A 15,649-nucleotide genomic window follows, 5' to 3' on the forward strand; every position below is an offset into this window, starting at 1 on the left:
TAAAGCTCAAGAAGACTACTAATAATTCACAATATTGAGAAGAAACAGTGCAGAGATGACTTTAATGTGACCAGAATTCACTTATTCCACCAGTTAGTATAGAGTCAGGATGGTAAAAATTTACCAGTAAATCCATTCAGATTTATTAATTTGTCAACTTCTTTAAAGCTTTTCAATTTAAGAAAATTGTACATAGTATCATCTTAAGATCTTTTAATATTTATAGAATCTGCAATTATATCTTGTATGCATCTCTTATATTGAAATTTTGTGTCTTATTTATTCTTGTTAGATATCCCATTGCTTTTAAAAATAATGTATCTACATTATTTTTACATAAATAACAAATGTATAAATATATTTTATAGATACATTATAAAGTTTGTTCATTCATCAATTTAAACATTCTGTATCTTGTTATTTTTGATCTAATATTTTATGTCTATTCACTTCTCTGTCCATGTACTTATTTTATTTGTTTATTTTAGGTAATAAAAGATATATTGAAAAACATCAAGTATCTTCCAAAATTAACAGGAAGCCTACAATTTAGGCTCAATCTCAGAACCCTGGGGGGCACAAAGATACCACTGTCTCCTTCCAGAGAAAACAGCCACACCCTAATTACTGCCCTCTACTCCCCCAAACCTGGGCAGGTGCAGCTACAGGAAACTCATTCTTCCTCTAAAGCCACGTTAAAAAAATCATACCATAGATTTTGAGAGAAGATTAATAAATATTATTAGGTCGGTGGAAATGTCATTTTTTCATAAAATTCTGTTTCATGTATTCAAAACTCTTTTGATTACTGCACAGTTTCATGATGATCTCTGCTCTTCGTTGGTATTTCCTTTTCACCACCATGAGGTGTTTCTCTTTACTCCTATTTAGCGTGATTTGCCTTAAATAATATTTTTATAATAGTAATATTGTCACCACAGCTTTCCTTTTCTTACTATTTTCCTGCTATATCTTTTTCATCCCTTAATATTCAACTTAAAAAAAATTTCCTTTAAGTGAGACTCTTTCAGGTAGCACAATTAGCTTTTTTAAAAATGTTTAAAACGTGATATTTTGTCAAACAAGGAAAGAAAATAAAGTTCAATTTTCCAAAATTTTATTAAAAATAAACTGTTATAAGTTATATTACAAATATGAAATTTCACAACCGAGCAGTGAAATTTGCTGTAATGGCAAACAAGTATAAATTCTTTTCGCAGTTTTCTTATGTCTGTGGTTAAAAAGCAACAAGATAATCATCTTTTAAGTATAGAGTATGTAGAGTATACTGGCATTAATGATATGCATCTTGTTATACAACACGTCTCTGGAACTTTTCATCTTGCAAAACTGAAACTCAATATCCTTTGACAACAACTTTCCTTTTCCTCCTTCTCCCACCTTCTGGCAACCACCATTCTACTTTCCGTTTCTCAGAATTTGTCTACCCTAGGCACTTGAACTAAATGGGCTCATGAAGCATTGGTTTCTGTGACTGGCTTATTTCACTGAGCACAATATCCTCAAGGTTCATCCATGTTGAGTCACATGGCAGGATTTTCTTCTATTTTAAAGGCTGAATGATATTCCATTGCATGTATATCCTGGACATCTAAGTTACTTCCTCGTCTTTGCATTGTCAATAATGCTGCAATGAACATGGGTGTGCAAATATCTCTTCAAGATCATGTTTTCAATTCTTTTGAACATATATCCAAAAGTAAGATTGCTGGATCATACCGTAATTTTATTTTTAAATTTTTGAGGAACTTCCATATTGTTTTCCATAGTGGCTGCATGACTTCGCAGCCTCACCGACATAGCACAAGGGATCCAATTTCTCCACACCTTTTCCAACACTTGTTATTTTCTAGGTCTGTTTTATTGTTTTGTTTGTTTTGTTTTGTTTTGTTTCTATAGTGGCCATCCTAAGAGGTGTGCAGTACTATCTCCTTGAGGTTTGTATTTGCATTTCCCTGATGATAAGTGATATTGAACATCTTTTCATTTGCTTGTTAGCCATTCGTACACCTTCTTTGGAGAAAGGTCTACTTAAGCTCTTTGCCCATTTTAGAATTTATTCATTTATTTGTTCTTGAGTTATAGGAGTTCTTATAGGTTCTGAATATTAATCCCTTATCATAAAAATAGTTACAAATATTGTCTTTCATTTCCTGCCACACCATTGTTTCTTTTGCTTTGCAGAGATTTTAAGTTTGAAATTGCCTCATTTGTCTATATTTGCTTTTGTAGCCTGTGCTTTTGGGATCACATCAAAACATCTGTGGCTATACCCAATATCAGGAAGCTTCCTAGATGTTTTATTCCAGGAATTTTATAGTTTCATGTCTTGCATTTAGGTCGTTAATCCATTTTGAGTTAATTGTTCCATATAGTATAAGGTAAAATTCCAACTTCATTTTTTTTGCGTGTAGATATCCAGTTTTGCCAACACCATTTGTTGAAGAGACTAACTTTTTCCCATTGTGTATTCTTCATACCCTTGCTAACTATCATTTGACCCATATATGTGAGGATTTATTTCTGTGCTCTCCATTCTGTTTAACTGGTCTGTGTGTCTGTCTTTATGCAGGTACCTTACTGTTTTGATTATTGTAAATTTGTAGTGTGTTTTGAAATCACAAACTGTGAAGCCTCCAGCTTCATTTGCTTTCTCAATTTTTGGTATCTTTTTAGATATTTATATGCAGAATAGCTAAGTTGTATATCTATATCTTCAAAATAATATTGCCCAAGTCAACTATTTATATCCCAAGGAAATGTTTATATAGTACTCAAGGTGCAGAATATAAAGTTGAAGCATCAAATTGTAAAAATATTTTTCTCCTTCCAAAATAGTGGGATTTTGATATTTGGGTCCTTTGAGTTTCCATATGAATTTTATTTTTTATTTTTGAAAAAATGCCATTGAACTTTACTTCTTGTTATTTATTTATTTTTTATTATACTGTAAGTTCTGGGGTACATGGGCAGAACATGCAGCATTGTTACATAGGTATACACGTGCCATGGTGGTTTCCTGCACCCATCAACCTGTCATCTACATTAGGTATTTCTCCTAATGCTATCCTTCTCCTAGCCCCCCAACTCCCCGATAGGCCCCGGTGTGTGATGTTCCCCTCCCTGTGTCATTTTTCAGCTCCCACTTGTGAGTGAGAACATGTGGTGTTTTGTTTTCTGTTCCTGTGTTAGTTTGCTGAGAATGATGGTTTCCAGCTTCATCCATGTCCTTGCAAAGGACAGGAATTCATCCTTTTTTATGGCTGCATAGTTTTCCATGGTGTATATGTGCCACATTTTCTTTATCCAGTCTATCATTGATGGGCACTTGGGTCGGTTCCAATTATTTGCTCTTGTGAACTGTGCCGCATTAAACATACGTATGCATGTGTCTTTATAGCAGAAAGATTTATAATCATTTGGGTATATACCCAGTAATGGGATTGCTGGGTCAAATGGTATTTCTGGCTCTAGATCCTTGAGGAATCACCACACTGTCTTCCACAACAGTTGAATTTACACTCCCACCAACAGTGTAAAAGCTTTCCTATTTCTCCACGTTCTCTCCAGCATCTGTTGTTTCCTGACTTTTTAATGATCGCCATTCTAACTGGCGTGACATGGTATCTCATTGTGGTTTTCATTTGCATTTCTCTAATGACCAGTGATGATGAGCTTTTTTTCATGTTTGTTGGCCACATAAATGTCTTGTTTTGAGAAGTGTCTGCTCACGTCCTTTGCCCACTTTTTGATGGCGTTGTTTTTTCTTGTAAATTTGTTTAAGTTCTTTGTAGATTCTGGATATTAGCCCTTTGCCAGATGGATAGATTGCAAAAATTTTCTCCCATTCTGCAGGTTGCCGGTTTACTCTGATGATAGTTTCTTTTGCTGCACAGAAGCTCTTTAGTTTAATTAGATCCCATTTGTCAATTTTGGCTTTTGTTGCCATTGCTTTTGGTGTTTTAGTCATGAAGTCTTTCCCTATGCCTATGTCCTGAATGGCACTGCCTAGGTTTTCTTCTAGGGTTTTTATGGTTTTAAGTCTTACGTTTAAGTCTTTAATCCATCTTGAATTAATTTTTGTATAAAGTGTAAGGAAGGGGTCCAGTTTCAGTTTTCTACCTATTGCTAGCCTGTTTTCCCAACATTATTTATTAAGTAGCGAATCATTTCCCCATTGCTTGTTTTTGTCAGGTTTTTCAAAGACCAGATGTTTGTAGTTGTGTGGCATTATTTCTGAGGCCTTTGTTCTGTTCCATTGGTCTATATATCTGTTTTGGTACCAGTACCATTCTGTTTTGGTTACTCTAGCCTTGTAGTATAGTTTGAAGTCAGGTAGTGTGGTGCCTCCAGCTTTGTTCTTTTTGCTTAGGATTGTCTTGGCTATATGGGTTCTTTTTTGGTTCCATATGAACTTTAAAGTAGCTTTTTTCTAATTGTGTGAAGAAAGTCAATGGTAGCTTGATGGAGATAGCATTGAATCTATAGATTACATTGGGCAGTATGGCCATTTTCACAATATTAATTCTTCCTATCTATGAGCACGGAATGTTTTTCCATTTGTTTTGCTCTTCTTTTATTTCCTTGAGCAGTGGTTTGTATTTCTCCTTGAAGAGGTCCTTCACATCCCTTGTAAGCTTTATTCCTAGGTATTTTAGTATTTTTGTAGCAATTGTGAATGGGAGTTCACTCATGACTTGGATTGTGTTGAATCTGTAGATCACTTCGGGTAGAATGAACATTTTAACAATACTAAGTTTTTCAATCTGTGAACACAATGTCTTTCTATTTATTTGTGTCTTTAATTTCATTCAGCAATGCTTTGTAGTTTTCAGTGTTCATCTTTTGCCTCCTTGGTTAAGTTTATTGTTGAGTACTTTATTCTTTTTGATGCCATTGTAAATGTTATTGCTTTCCTAATTTCCTTCTTGGATTATCCATTGTTAGTTTATAGAAATGTGACTGATTTTTGCATGTTGATTTCAGATCTTACAACTTTACTGAATCCATTTATTAATTATAATAACTAATTGTGGACTCTTTAGAGTTTCCTACATATAGGCTTATGTCATCTGCTATCAGAGATACTTTTACTTCTGCAATTTCAATTTGGATACTGTTTATTTCTTTGTCCTGCCTAACTGCTCTGACTAGGACTTCCAGTGTTATTTGAACAGAAGTAGTGAGAGTGGGAATCCCCTTCTTGTCCCTGATCTTACAGGAATGGCTTTCCATTTTTCCTTGTTGAGTATAATGTTATCCGTGTGATTTTTATGTATGGCCTCTATTATGTTGAGGTATTTTGTTTAATTCCTAGTTTGTTGAGAGTTTTCATTATGAAGAGAGTCAAATCTTATCAAATTCTTACTCTGCATCAAATTCTTGTTCTGAGATGACTGTGTGGTTTCTGACCTTCGTTCCTCAATGTGGTACATTACACTAATTGATTTTTACATGTTAAACGATCTGCTATGGTTTGACTGCGTGTCCCCTCCCAAACACATGTTGAAATGTAACTGCCTTTGTAATAGTATTAAAAGATGAGACCTTTTAATACTAACAAAGGCAGTTACATTTCAACATGTCACACACCGGGGACTGTTGTGGGGTGGGGGGAGTGGGGAGGGATAGCATTAGGAGATATACCTAATGCTAAATGATGAGTTAATGGGTGCAGCACACCAACATGGCACATGTATACATATGTAACAAACCTGCATGTTGTGCACATGTACCCTAAAACTTAAAGTATAATAATAACAAAATTAAAAAACGAAAAAAAAAAAAGATGAGACCTTTAAAAGGTGAGTAGGCCATTCAGGCTCTGCCCTCATAAAGGGATTAATGGCATTATTGCAGGAGTAAATTTCTTATAAAAGGATGAACTTGGTTCCCTTTTATCTCTCTCACCCTCTCATCCCTTCCTATAAGATGATGCAGCAACAAGCCTCTCACCAGATGCCAGCACCTTGATATTGGACTTCCCAGGCTCCAGAACCGTGAGAAATACATTTCTTTTCTTTATAAATTACCCAGTCTCTGGTATTCTGTTATAATAGCACAAAATGGGCTAAGTCACCATCCTTGCATTCCAGTAACAAATTCAAGTTGGTTATGGTGTATAATTATTTTAACGTGCTGATGAATTTGGTTATCTAGCATTTGTTGAGAATTTTGCATCAGCTTTCATCATGGACATTGGTCTATAATTTTTTTCTTCTAGTATCTTTGTTTGGCTTTGGTATCAGAATAATGGTGACATCATAAAATGAATTTGAAAGAGGTTGAGAAGGACTGACATTAAGAATTTTTTTAAAGTTTCATAATAATATAGTTTGTTTCTTCTAGTTGATTACTCCATTTACCTTCATTAATATTTATAATATATTTAACTTATTTATAGCATCTTATTTTCTGTGCTGCACTTACTAGTTTTTTTCTATCCATTTTAACTTTAATTCCATATTTCACTTTATTGTTCACATAGAGCCTGTTGCACAGACTTCTCTCCCTATATGGCATTAAAGACATAACCCTTGTGGTTAAGATTTATATTTGGTATAAATTCTCCTGAGGTATCACACATTTATCTGACTTTAAGTTTTATCTATAATCCTAAAATTATACAACTCTTATTTCAATATAGACTCAAAAATAATTTTGTTATATTTTATTCAGTCACCCATTCTATTTGAGGCAAATAAAAGGATTCCTAAAATAGTTTAGTAGCTTCCAGACTTCCAACTATTTTTTAGTTTGGAAACTTTTTGACAAGTTTTAATATATTTACTTCCATTTGTTTATGCTGACCAGATAATAATATTCTAGCATCAAAATATGCCAAATCATTAAACATCTTAAGTAGATTTTCTTCAAATGGAGAGACACCAAATAATTTTTTAAAGTTTTAGTTCTTGAAAACAGAAATCTTGATATTTATTTCATCAGGAGACTAAGAGATGTGAATGACAGAATTTCATAGGATATTTGACAATCCTGGTGTAGGTAAAAGGCAAAGAGGCAGGAATTAAGTTGGAAATTGAGGAAAAGACTGCGAATAATGGCAAGCAAATTGTGAGCAAAGAAGAAAACTAAAATATTGCTCAAATTTATGTGACCAAAAAATAATGACACTAATAATCAAAATAGAATACCTAGAAAACTGATCTGAGTTAAAGATTGGGATACATATTATGAATCCCTTTTAAAATTTTAAGATTGAAATAACAAAGTGTTTTCTAAATTGGCATACTATAATAAATAAAAATTGTAGGTCCCAAACTCTGTGTTTCTAGGTGATAGGGTTTGGCTGTGTCTCCACTCAAACCTCATCTTGAATTGTAGCTCCCATAATTCGCATGTGTCATGGGAGGGACATAGAGGGAGGTAATTAAATCATGGGGGCAGGTCATGCCCCAAACTGTTCTCATGTTAGTGAATAAGTCTCACTAAACCTGATGGTTTTATAAATGAGAGTTTCCCTGCACAAGCTCTTTCTTGCCTGCTGCCATGTGAGACATGTCTTGCTTTCCCTTTGCCTTCTGCCATGACTGTGAGGCCTCCCACCCATGCGGAACTGTGAGTCAATTAAACCTCTTTCCTTTATAAATTACCCAGTCTTGGGTATGTCTTTATTAGTATTGTGAGAATGTACTAATAGACTGGGTACGATTAAGAATGCTAGTATTTGAAATTATGAGAATGACAAGCAATAAGAAAAACAAAGATATATTTATCCGTTTACAAATATTTACTGAGAACCCACTCTGTGAAGACACTCTTCCAGGTGCCAACCAACACAACTATTAAAAACAAGAAGACAATCTAAATCCTCAAGAAATTTTATATTTCGGAGATAAAGTCAGATATTAAGCAAATGAGATTAATTATATTTGCTAAAATAAATGGATTTCTGAGATAAAAATAATGGGGATAGGGGACACTCAGGGAAAGCCTTGAAAGATGAGAAAGAAACAGTTATGCATAGAGCAGAGAGAAGGGGAAAGGCCTCAGGGGAAAGGCTCAGTACAGCAAACTCCAAAAGCACCAAGGAACTCAGTTTGTGGAAGGGGATAGGAAGCCAAAATGTTGGGAATGGCATGATCATTATGAGCAAGAAGGAGTTGGAAGATATAAAAGAATCATAGTTATGTTTGGAAGGAAACATAGCAGGCACATTTTGCAGGTACTTGCAGGCTTTTTTAAAAGATTAATTTTAAGTGCAAGGTGCTGAGCTTACCTAGTAAGACAAATGACTTTGAAAGTTCAATCTGGCTTCTGCATTAGGGTTATGCTATGATCCAAATGCTCCTATCTCCACAAAATTCATATGTTGAAATTCTAACCTGCAAGGCAACAGTTTCTGGAGATGGGACCTTTGGGAGGTGATTGAGTCATGAAGGTAAAGACCTCATGCTTGGGATCAGTGCCCTTATAAAACAGACAACAGCAAGCTGACCAACCACTTCTACCCTGTACAAACACAGCAAGAAGGTGTCATCTATGATCCAGGAGAAAGGCCCTCACCAGACACCGAATCTGCCAGCACCTCAATCTTGAACTTTCCAGGCTCCAGAACTGTGAAAAATAAATGACTGTGGTTTGTAAGCTGCCATTTCAAAGCTATTTTGTTATAGCCGCCCAAACTGATGAAAACAGGTGGATCCTGGAGGGGCAAAAATGTATACAAGGACAAAAATGATGAAATTATTGAAATATTTATACAAAAGAGAATATTGGCTTTGAATATGTGATCACAACAAACTCATCTCTTTAATCATACACACTGAGAACAGGGTCTGAGACCTGTTGTATAATTTAATGTATTGGGTCAGTCTGAGGAAGACAAGCAATAGATGAATAAGGTGAAGAGGGTTAATCAGAGAAGCAAGAAGTATGTTTATTGAAAAAAATGCCCCTTAGAACCCAAGGAAGAGGAGAAGTTGAGGTAAATAAAATCCCTTCCTGTGGTAGCCAGGGCTGGAACAATGGTGATGAGGTTTCCAAGGAAAGCATGGATTTAATTCGTATCATTATATAAAATTATTGGAAACTGATAAACCTGAATTAAAATGCTTCTCTAGCATACAAATCTGCCAATAATGTAAACCTAGAAGATTTTCTCTGTCCAAGTATACATTCAGTTACACTTTATTTCTGGGCCACAACATGCAGGAGTAAGTGGACTGCAAATTCCAGAACATCTCATCCACCACGTTCGAAAAAAGAGCCAGATACAGAGTGTAACATAATTTGGTCATCTTTAGACTCCAAGCCCTGAATTCATGTTGCATGAGTCACAGTAGATTAAACACTACCTAAAGTTCAGTTTATATTAATATGGGAGAGAGTAAATAAAGATAATGTCGCTAACAAAGTTCTCATGCAAACATTTTGGCCACAGGTAATTGTAATATAACTTCATTGCTCAAATAGCTGAAGGATACTCATGCTTTTATTTTTAAAATGAGCTTTTTACCTTAGAACAGCTTAAAACGTACAGAAAAATTGTGAAGATAGTACAGAGTTTTCATACGACCCATATCAAGTTTCCTCTATTATTAATACCTTATATTAGTACGGTACATTTATACAATTAATGAACAAATATCAATGCATTATATTAACTAAAGTCCATACTTTATTTGTATTCCCTTAGTTTTTACCTGATGTTCTTTTTCTGTTCCAGTGTTCCATCCAGGATACCGTATTGCATGTAGTTGTCATGCCTTCTTAAGCTCTGATTGGCTGTGACAGTTTCTCAGGATACACTTGTTTTTAAAAATCTTGGTAGTTATGGCCGGGCACGGTGGCTCACGCCTGAAATCCTAGCACTTTGGGAGGCCGAGGCGGGCGGATCACGAGGTCAGGAGATCGAGACCATCCTGGCTAAAACGGTGAAATCCCGTCTCTACTAAAAATACAAAAAATTAGCCAGGCGTGGTGGCGGGCGCCTGGGGAGGCTGAGCCGGAAGAATGGCGTGAACCCGGGAGGCGGAGCTTGCAGTGAGGCGAGATCGCGCCACTGCACTCCAGCCTGGGCGACAGAGCAAGAGTAGGTCTCAAAAAAAAAAAAAAAAAAAATCTTGGTAGTTATGAGATGTTGATCGGGTATTTTGTATAAAGTTCCTGAATATGGATTTGTCTAATGTTTCTGTCAAGATTACACCAGGGTTATAGGTTTTTGAATGAAGACCCTAGAGATAAAATGCCATTCTCATCATATCATATCAATGGTATAAACTATGGACATGACCTATCACTGCTGATATTGACCATGATCACCTGGCTGCAGTGGCATCTGTCGAGTGTCTCCACTGTAGAGTTACTTCCCCTTCCACTCCACACTGTGCTGTTTGAAAGGACGTCTCCATGCACCGCCCACACTTAAGGAATCAAGAGTTATGCTCAACCTCATTGAATAAAGATTACCTATACAGATTATTCAAAATTCTTCTGTATGGGGAATTTGTTCATTATCTTGTATTTATTAATTTATTCAATAACTTATTTTTATCAGTATGAAATCATGGCTTTTTATTTTACATTTGGGTTGCCATCCAATTCTACTCATTTTTGTTTGTTTGTTCAATCTTTCCCATTTTGACGTGGGGACTCTTCCAGGTGGCTCTGCGTCTCTTTGACACCCCCCTATTATGGTAGGTTTGGGTTTTCTCCTTTTTTGTTATTTTTCATTTTTAGCACTGCCTTAACTCGGCACTACCAGATGCACTATGTTTCTATTGTATTGTTTCTGCCCCATTTCTGGAATCAACCATTTTTGTAAGAAGCTCTGGTTCCTTTTCCTGGAGAATGCTACTAGAAACTAACGTCTGACACTAGGTGTGCTTGCTAATATAGGCGTGTTATTGCTTTTAGGCCCCCTCGACTGACAAAGCAAGCGTATGTGTGTGTGTACTATTCTGTGTATGTACATATCTGTGAATTTTTATATGTAATTATCTGCATCTGTATTATGCTAAACATGAGTTGATACTGATGTCTCCAACTAATCCATTACCACATGGATCATTCTAGCCTCCACCTCTAACTTATATATAATCTTCCATCCCAATAGCAAGAAACCTGGTTTTCACCATCAGCTATCCAATTACCTAGTATCCAATTCAGTATACCTGTATTACAGTATCAGAGTTGTTATCTTGTGGGAAGCAACTTTACCAACTAGAGTACAGTGTTTACATGAAGTAGCTCATGACTTTAGTTTTACAGACTACTGATTTCCAAACTTACTTAGGTAAGCACTTTTTCCCCTATCACTTCAGTCATACAGTTTGATACATTTGTAATACAGTTAGATATTTTTGACATTCTGCATTCCATCCTGGAGGTCCCCAATCTCCTAAATTATACTTTTAAAATTTGCACACATTAAGGTGCACTGTTTATGCTACAAAGCTCAGTGGGTTTTGACTACCACATATTCACCATTACAGTATCATGCAGAATAGTTTCATTGCTCTAATAAATCCCCTGAACTTCATCTCTTTAATATATTTCCTTTCTCCCATCTCCAACACCCCCAAGCCCCTGGAAACCACTATCTTTTTTAAAAATCATCACTATAGTTTTGTCTTTTTTGGACTGTCATCTATGAAGTATATAGACTTTCCAGACTAGCTTCTTTCATTTAGCAATGTGCATCTTCATACAAGTCTTTTCATGGCTTGATAGCTTCTTTTTATTACTGAATAATATTCTATTGTATGAACACACCATGATATATTTATGAATTTACCTACTGAAGGACATCTTGGTTGTTCCAGTTTTTGGTGATTATGAATAAAACTGCTATAAATATTCACAACTTATGTGAATTTACATACTGAAGGACATCTTGGTTGTTCCAGTTTTTGGTGATTATGAGTAAAACTGCTATACATATTCATAATTCAATTTTAGTATAAAAACATGTTTTCAAATCCTTGGCTAAAGAACAAAGAGTATAAAAGTTGGATTGCATAAAGACAGTATTAACTGTCTGTCAAACTGTCTTGAAAAGTGATTATACAATTTTGCATTCCCACCAGCAATGAATGAGATTTCCTGTTGCTCTACATCCTCACTAGCATTTGGTAATGTTAGTGATTAGGATTTTGGCCACTCTAATAGATGTTTAGTAATATATCAGCTTTCTTTCAATTTGCAATTCCTTAATGACAAATAATGTTGAGCATCTTTTCATATGATTATTTTCTATCTGCCTGTCTTCTTTGATGAGATTTCTGTTCACATCTTTTGGTTTCTTCTTAGTTTTAGACATTTTTTGTATATTTTGAACACAATTTTTTTCTTTTTTGAGAGATAGGGTCTTGCTCTCACCTAGGATGGAGTTCAGTGGCACAATCATAGCTCACTGTAGCCTCCAACTTCTGGGCTCAAGTGATCCTCCTACCTCATACTCCTGAGGAATTAACACCATAGGCATATACCACCGTGTCTATTATTTTTAAAAATTCTTTGTAAAGATTGTTTCTCACTTTGTTGCCCAGGCTGGTCTCAAACTCCTGGCTTCAAGCGATCCTCCTGCTTTGGCTTCCTGAAGTGCTGGGATTACAAGCATGATCCACCACACCTGGCCAAATATCTTTATCATATATGTATATTGTGATTTTCTCTCTCCGTCAGTTATTTATTTTTTCATTTTCTTAAGAGTGCACTTAGAAGGGCACAGGTTTTTTATTGTAATTTGGTACAGTCTATCAATGTTTTTCTTTATAGATTGTATTTTTGCTGTTAGATCTAAAACAAATCAACAAACCTAGTTCTCTTACATTTTCCCTGTTTTCTAGAAGTTTTGTATTTTTGCACTTTACATTTATATCCAGGAATCATTTATATTTGATATTTGTAAAAGGTGTAAGCTTTCATTTTTTTGCTTATGAACAGCCAATTTTTCCAGCAGCACTTATTGAAAAGTTTATTCTTTTTTCATTGAATTGCCTTTGGTCCTTGACATTATTTGTGGCAGTTCATTTCTGGGATCTCTGCTCTGTCCCATTGATCTATGTGTCTATGTGTTCACCATTTATATGCTCTCTTGATCATTGTAACATTATAGGAAATGTTGAAATAGGGTAGGATTGCTCCTCCAATGTTCTTCTTCGATATTGTAGTGGCTATTCTAGGTCTTTTGCCTTTACCATATAAACATGAGAATGAGTTTACTGGTATCTACAAAGTTACATGCTGATATTTTGATTAGAATTTCATTGAATACATAGATCAAGTTGGCAACAAATAATATTCTAACAATATTGAGACTTACAATTCATTGATACAAAACATCTCCCCATTTATTCATACCTTTAATGATTTTCTTCATCAGTTTTGTAGTTTTTTTCACATATAAATTCTGTATATATTTTGTGAGATGTATAACCAAATATTTCATTTGGTAATGATATGGTAGTGCAAATTTTATTGTTTAAATTTTAAACTCCAAGTATTAATTGTTAGCATAGAGTAAACTAATTTACTTTATAATCCTGTGACCTTGCTATACTTGCTTGCTAGTCCCAGGGATTGATTTATGTGTGAGTGTGTGTCTGTGTGTGTTTAGTAATTTCTTTGAATTTTGTATATAGATTATCATGTAATGCACAAACAAAAATTTATTTCTTTTCAATATACACACCTTTTATTTCCTTTTCTTATCTCCAGTACAAAGCTGAATAGGAGCATTGAAAGTGGATGTCTTTGGTATATTCCCATTCTTAAGGGGAGACACCTAGTTTCTAAATATTAAGATAATTTTTGCTGTAAGATTTTTGTAAGTATTTTTTATCAAGTTGATTAAATTTATGTGTATATCTAGTTTGCTGAGTTTCTATCATGAATCAACATTGGATTTTGTCAAATGCCTTTTTTTATCTACTGATATGATCATACAATACTTTTTCTCTTCTCTAGCCTGTTGATGTGGTAGATTACACTGATTGATATTTGAATGCTGAACTAGTCTTGCATCTCTGGAATATCTCCCACATGGTCATATTCTTTGTATACATCATTCAGCTTGATTTGCAGTTTTGCTAAGGATTTTTACATCTTTGTTCATAAGCTGTATTAGTCTGTTGTTTTCTTTCATTTTAATGCATTTATCTGATTTTGATAGTGGAGAAATGGTTGCCTTGATGAAAGAGTTAAGTATGTGTCTCTTTTTCTGGAGAGTCTATGGAAAATTAGTATAATTTTTTTCTTCAATATTTAGTAGAATTTACCAGTAAAAATATCTGGCCTAGTGCTTTTTATTTGAAAATTTACTAATTATTAATTCAATTTCATAATAGGTGTTTCAAATAGACCTGCTCATATTACCAGTTTCTCCTTGTGGGTGTATGGAAGTTTGTGTCTGTCAAAAAATTAATCCTTCTCATCTAAGTTACCAAATTTTTTGGCATAGAATTTTTCAAAGTATTCCTTTATTATCCTTGTAATGTCAATATAATCAGGTATAGAGAAAATACCTCTTTCATTTCATACATAGGTAATTTGTGTATTCTCAGTTTTATTGATATTTTCAAATAATCAGCTCTAGGTTTTGTTGATTTGCTCTATTTTCATCCTGTTTCAGTTTACTTGATCTCTGTTCTAATTCTCACCAATCATATTCTGCATCTCTCAGGGTTACGATGATCCACTTTCTCTACTTCCCTCAGCTAGAATTTTGGATTATTAATTTTAGATCTCTCTTCTTTTCTAATATATGCATTTAATGCTGTATGTTTTTCTCTAGGTACTGCTTTTGATGCAGTCCACGAACTCTGATGTTTTATTTTCACTGTCATTTAGTTCAAAAAATTATTTCTCTTAAGATTTCTTCTTTAACCTGGGTGTTATTTAGAAGTATGTCATTTAATCTTTAAATCTGAAGATTTCTCAATTATTTCTGTTACACAAGTCTTTGTTAAATTCCATTGCTGTCTGAGAATTTATATAATTCTTTTTAAAAAAATTGGTAGGATATGTTTTCTCATCTAGAATGTTGTCTATACTAATGAATGTTTTATGAGGCCTCAAGAGGGGTGTGCATCCTACCAATATTGAATGAATTATTCTATAAATTTCAATTAAATCAAATTGATGGATGGTACTGATCAGATCAACTATATCTTTACTGGTTTTCTGTCGACTTGACCTATTAATTGCTGGAACAGGTGTTTACATCTCCATGTATAACAGTGGATTTGTCTATTTTTATTGCAGTTCTATCAGGTTTGGCCTCATGTATTTTGATGGTCTGTTGCTAGGCGCATACACCTTTAAAATTATTATCACTTCTTGGAAAACTGACCACTTTATCATAATGCATTTCCCTCTGTATCCTTGATATATTTTCTTGTTCTGCAGACTGCTATGTCCGCAATTAATATAGTTACTCTGGCTTTAAAAAAATTGGGCTGGGACACGTAGTATCTTTGTCTGTCCCTTTACCTTAAATTGATCTATGTCTTTATAATTAAGATGGACTTATTTTGCACAATACATAGTTTGTCCTTGTGTTTATTTTTATTTATCTACTCTGACAGTCTCTTTTAGTTGGTATATTTAGATCATTCACATCTAAAGTGATTATTGATATATTTATATTAATATGTACTATGTT

Source organism: Gorilla gorilla, chromosome 5 (assembly GCF_029281585.2).
Source record: "Gorilla gorilla gorilla isolate KB3781 chromosome 5, NHGRI_mGorGor1-v2.1_pri, whole genome shotgun sequence".
In the NCBI taxonomy this organism is placed as follows: Eukaryota; Metazoa; Chordata; class Mammalia; order Primates; family Hominidae; genus Gorilla; species Gorilla gorilla.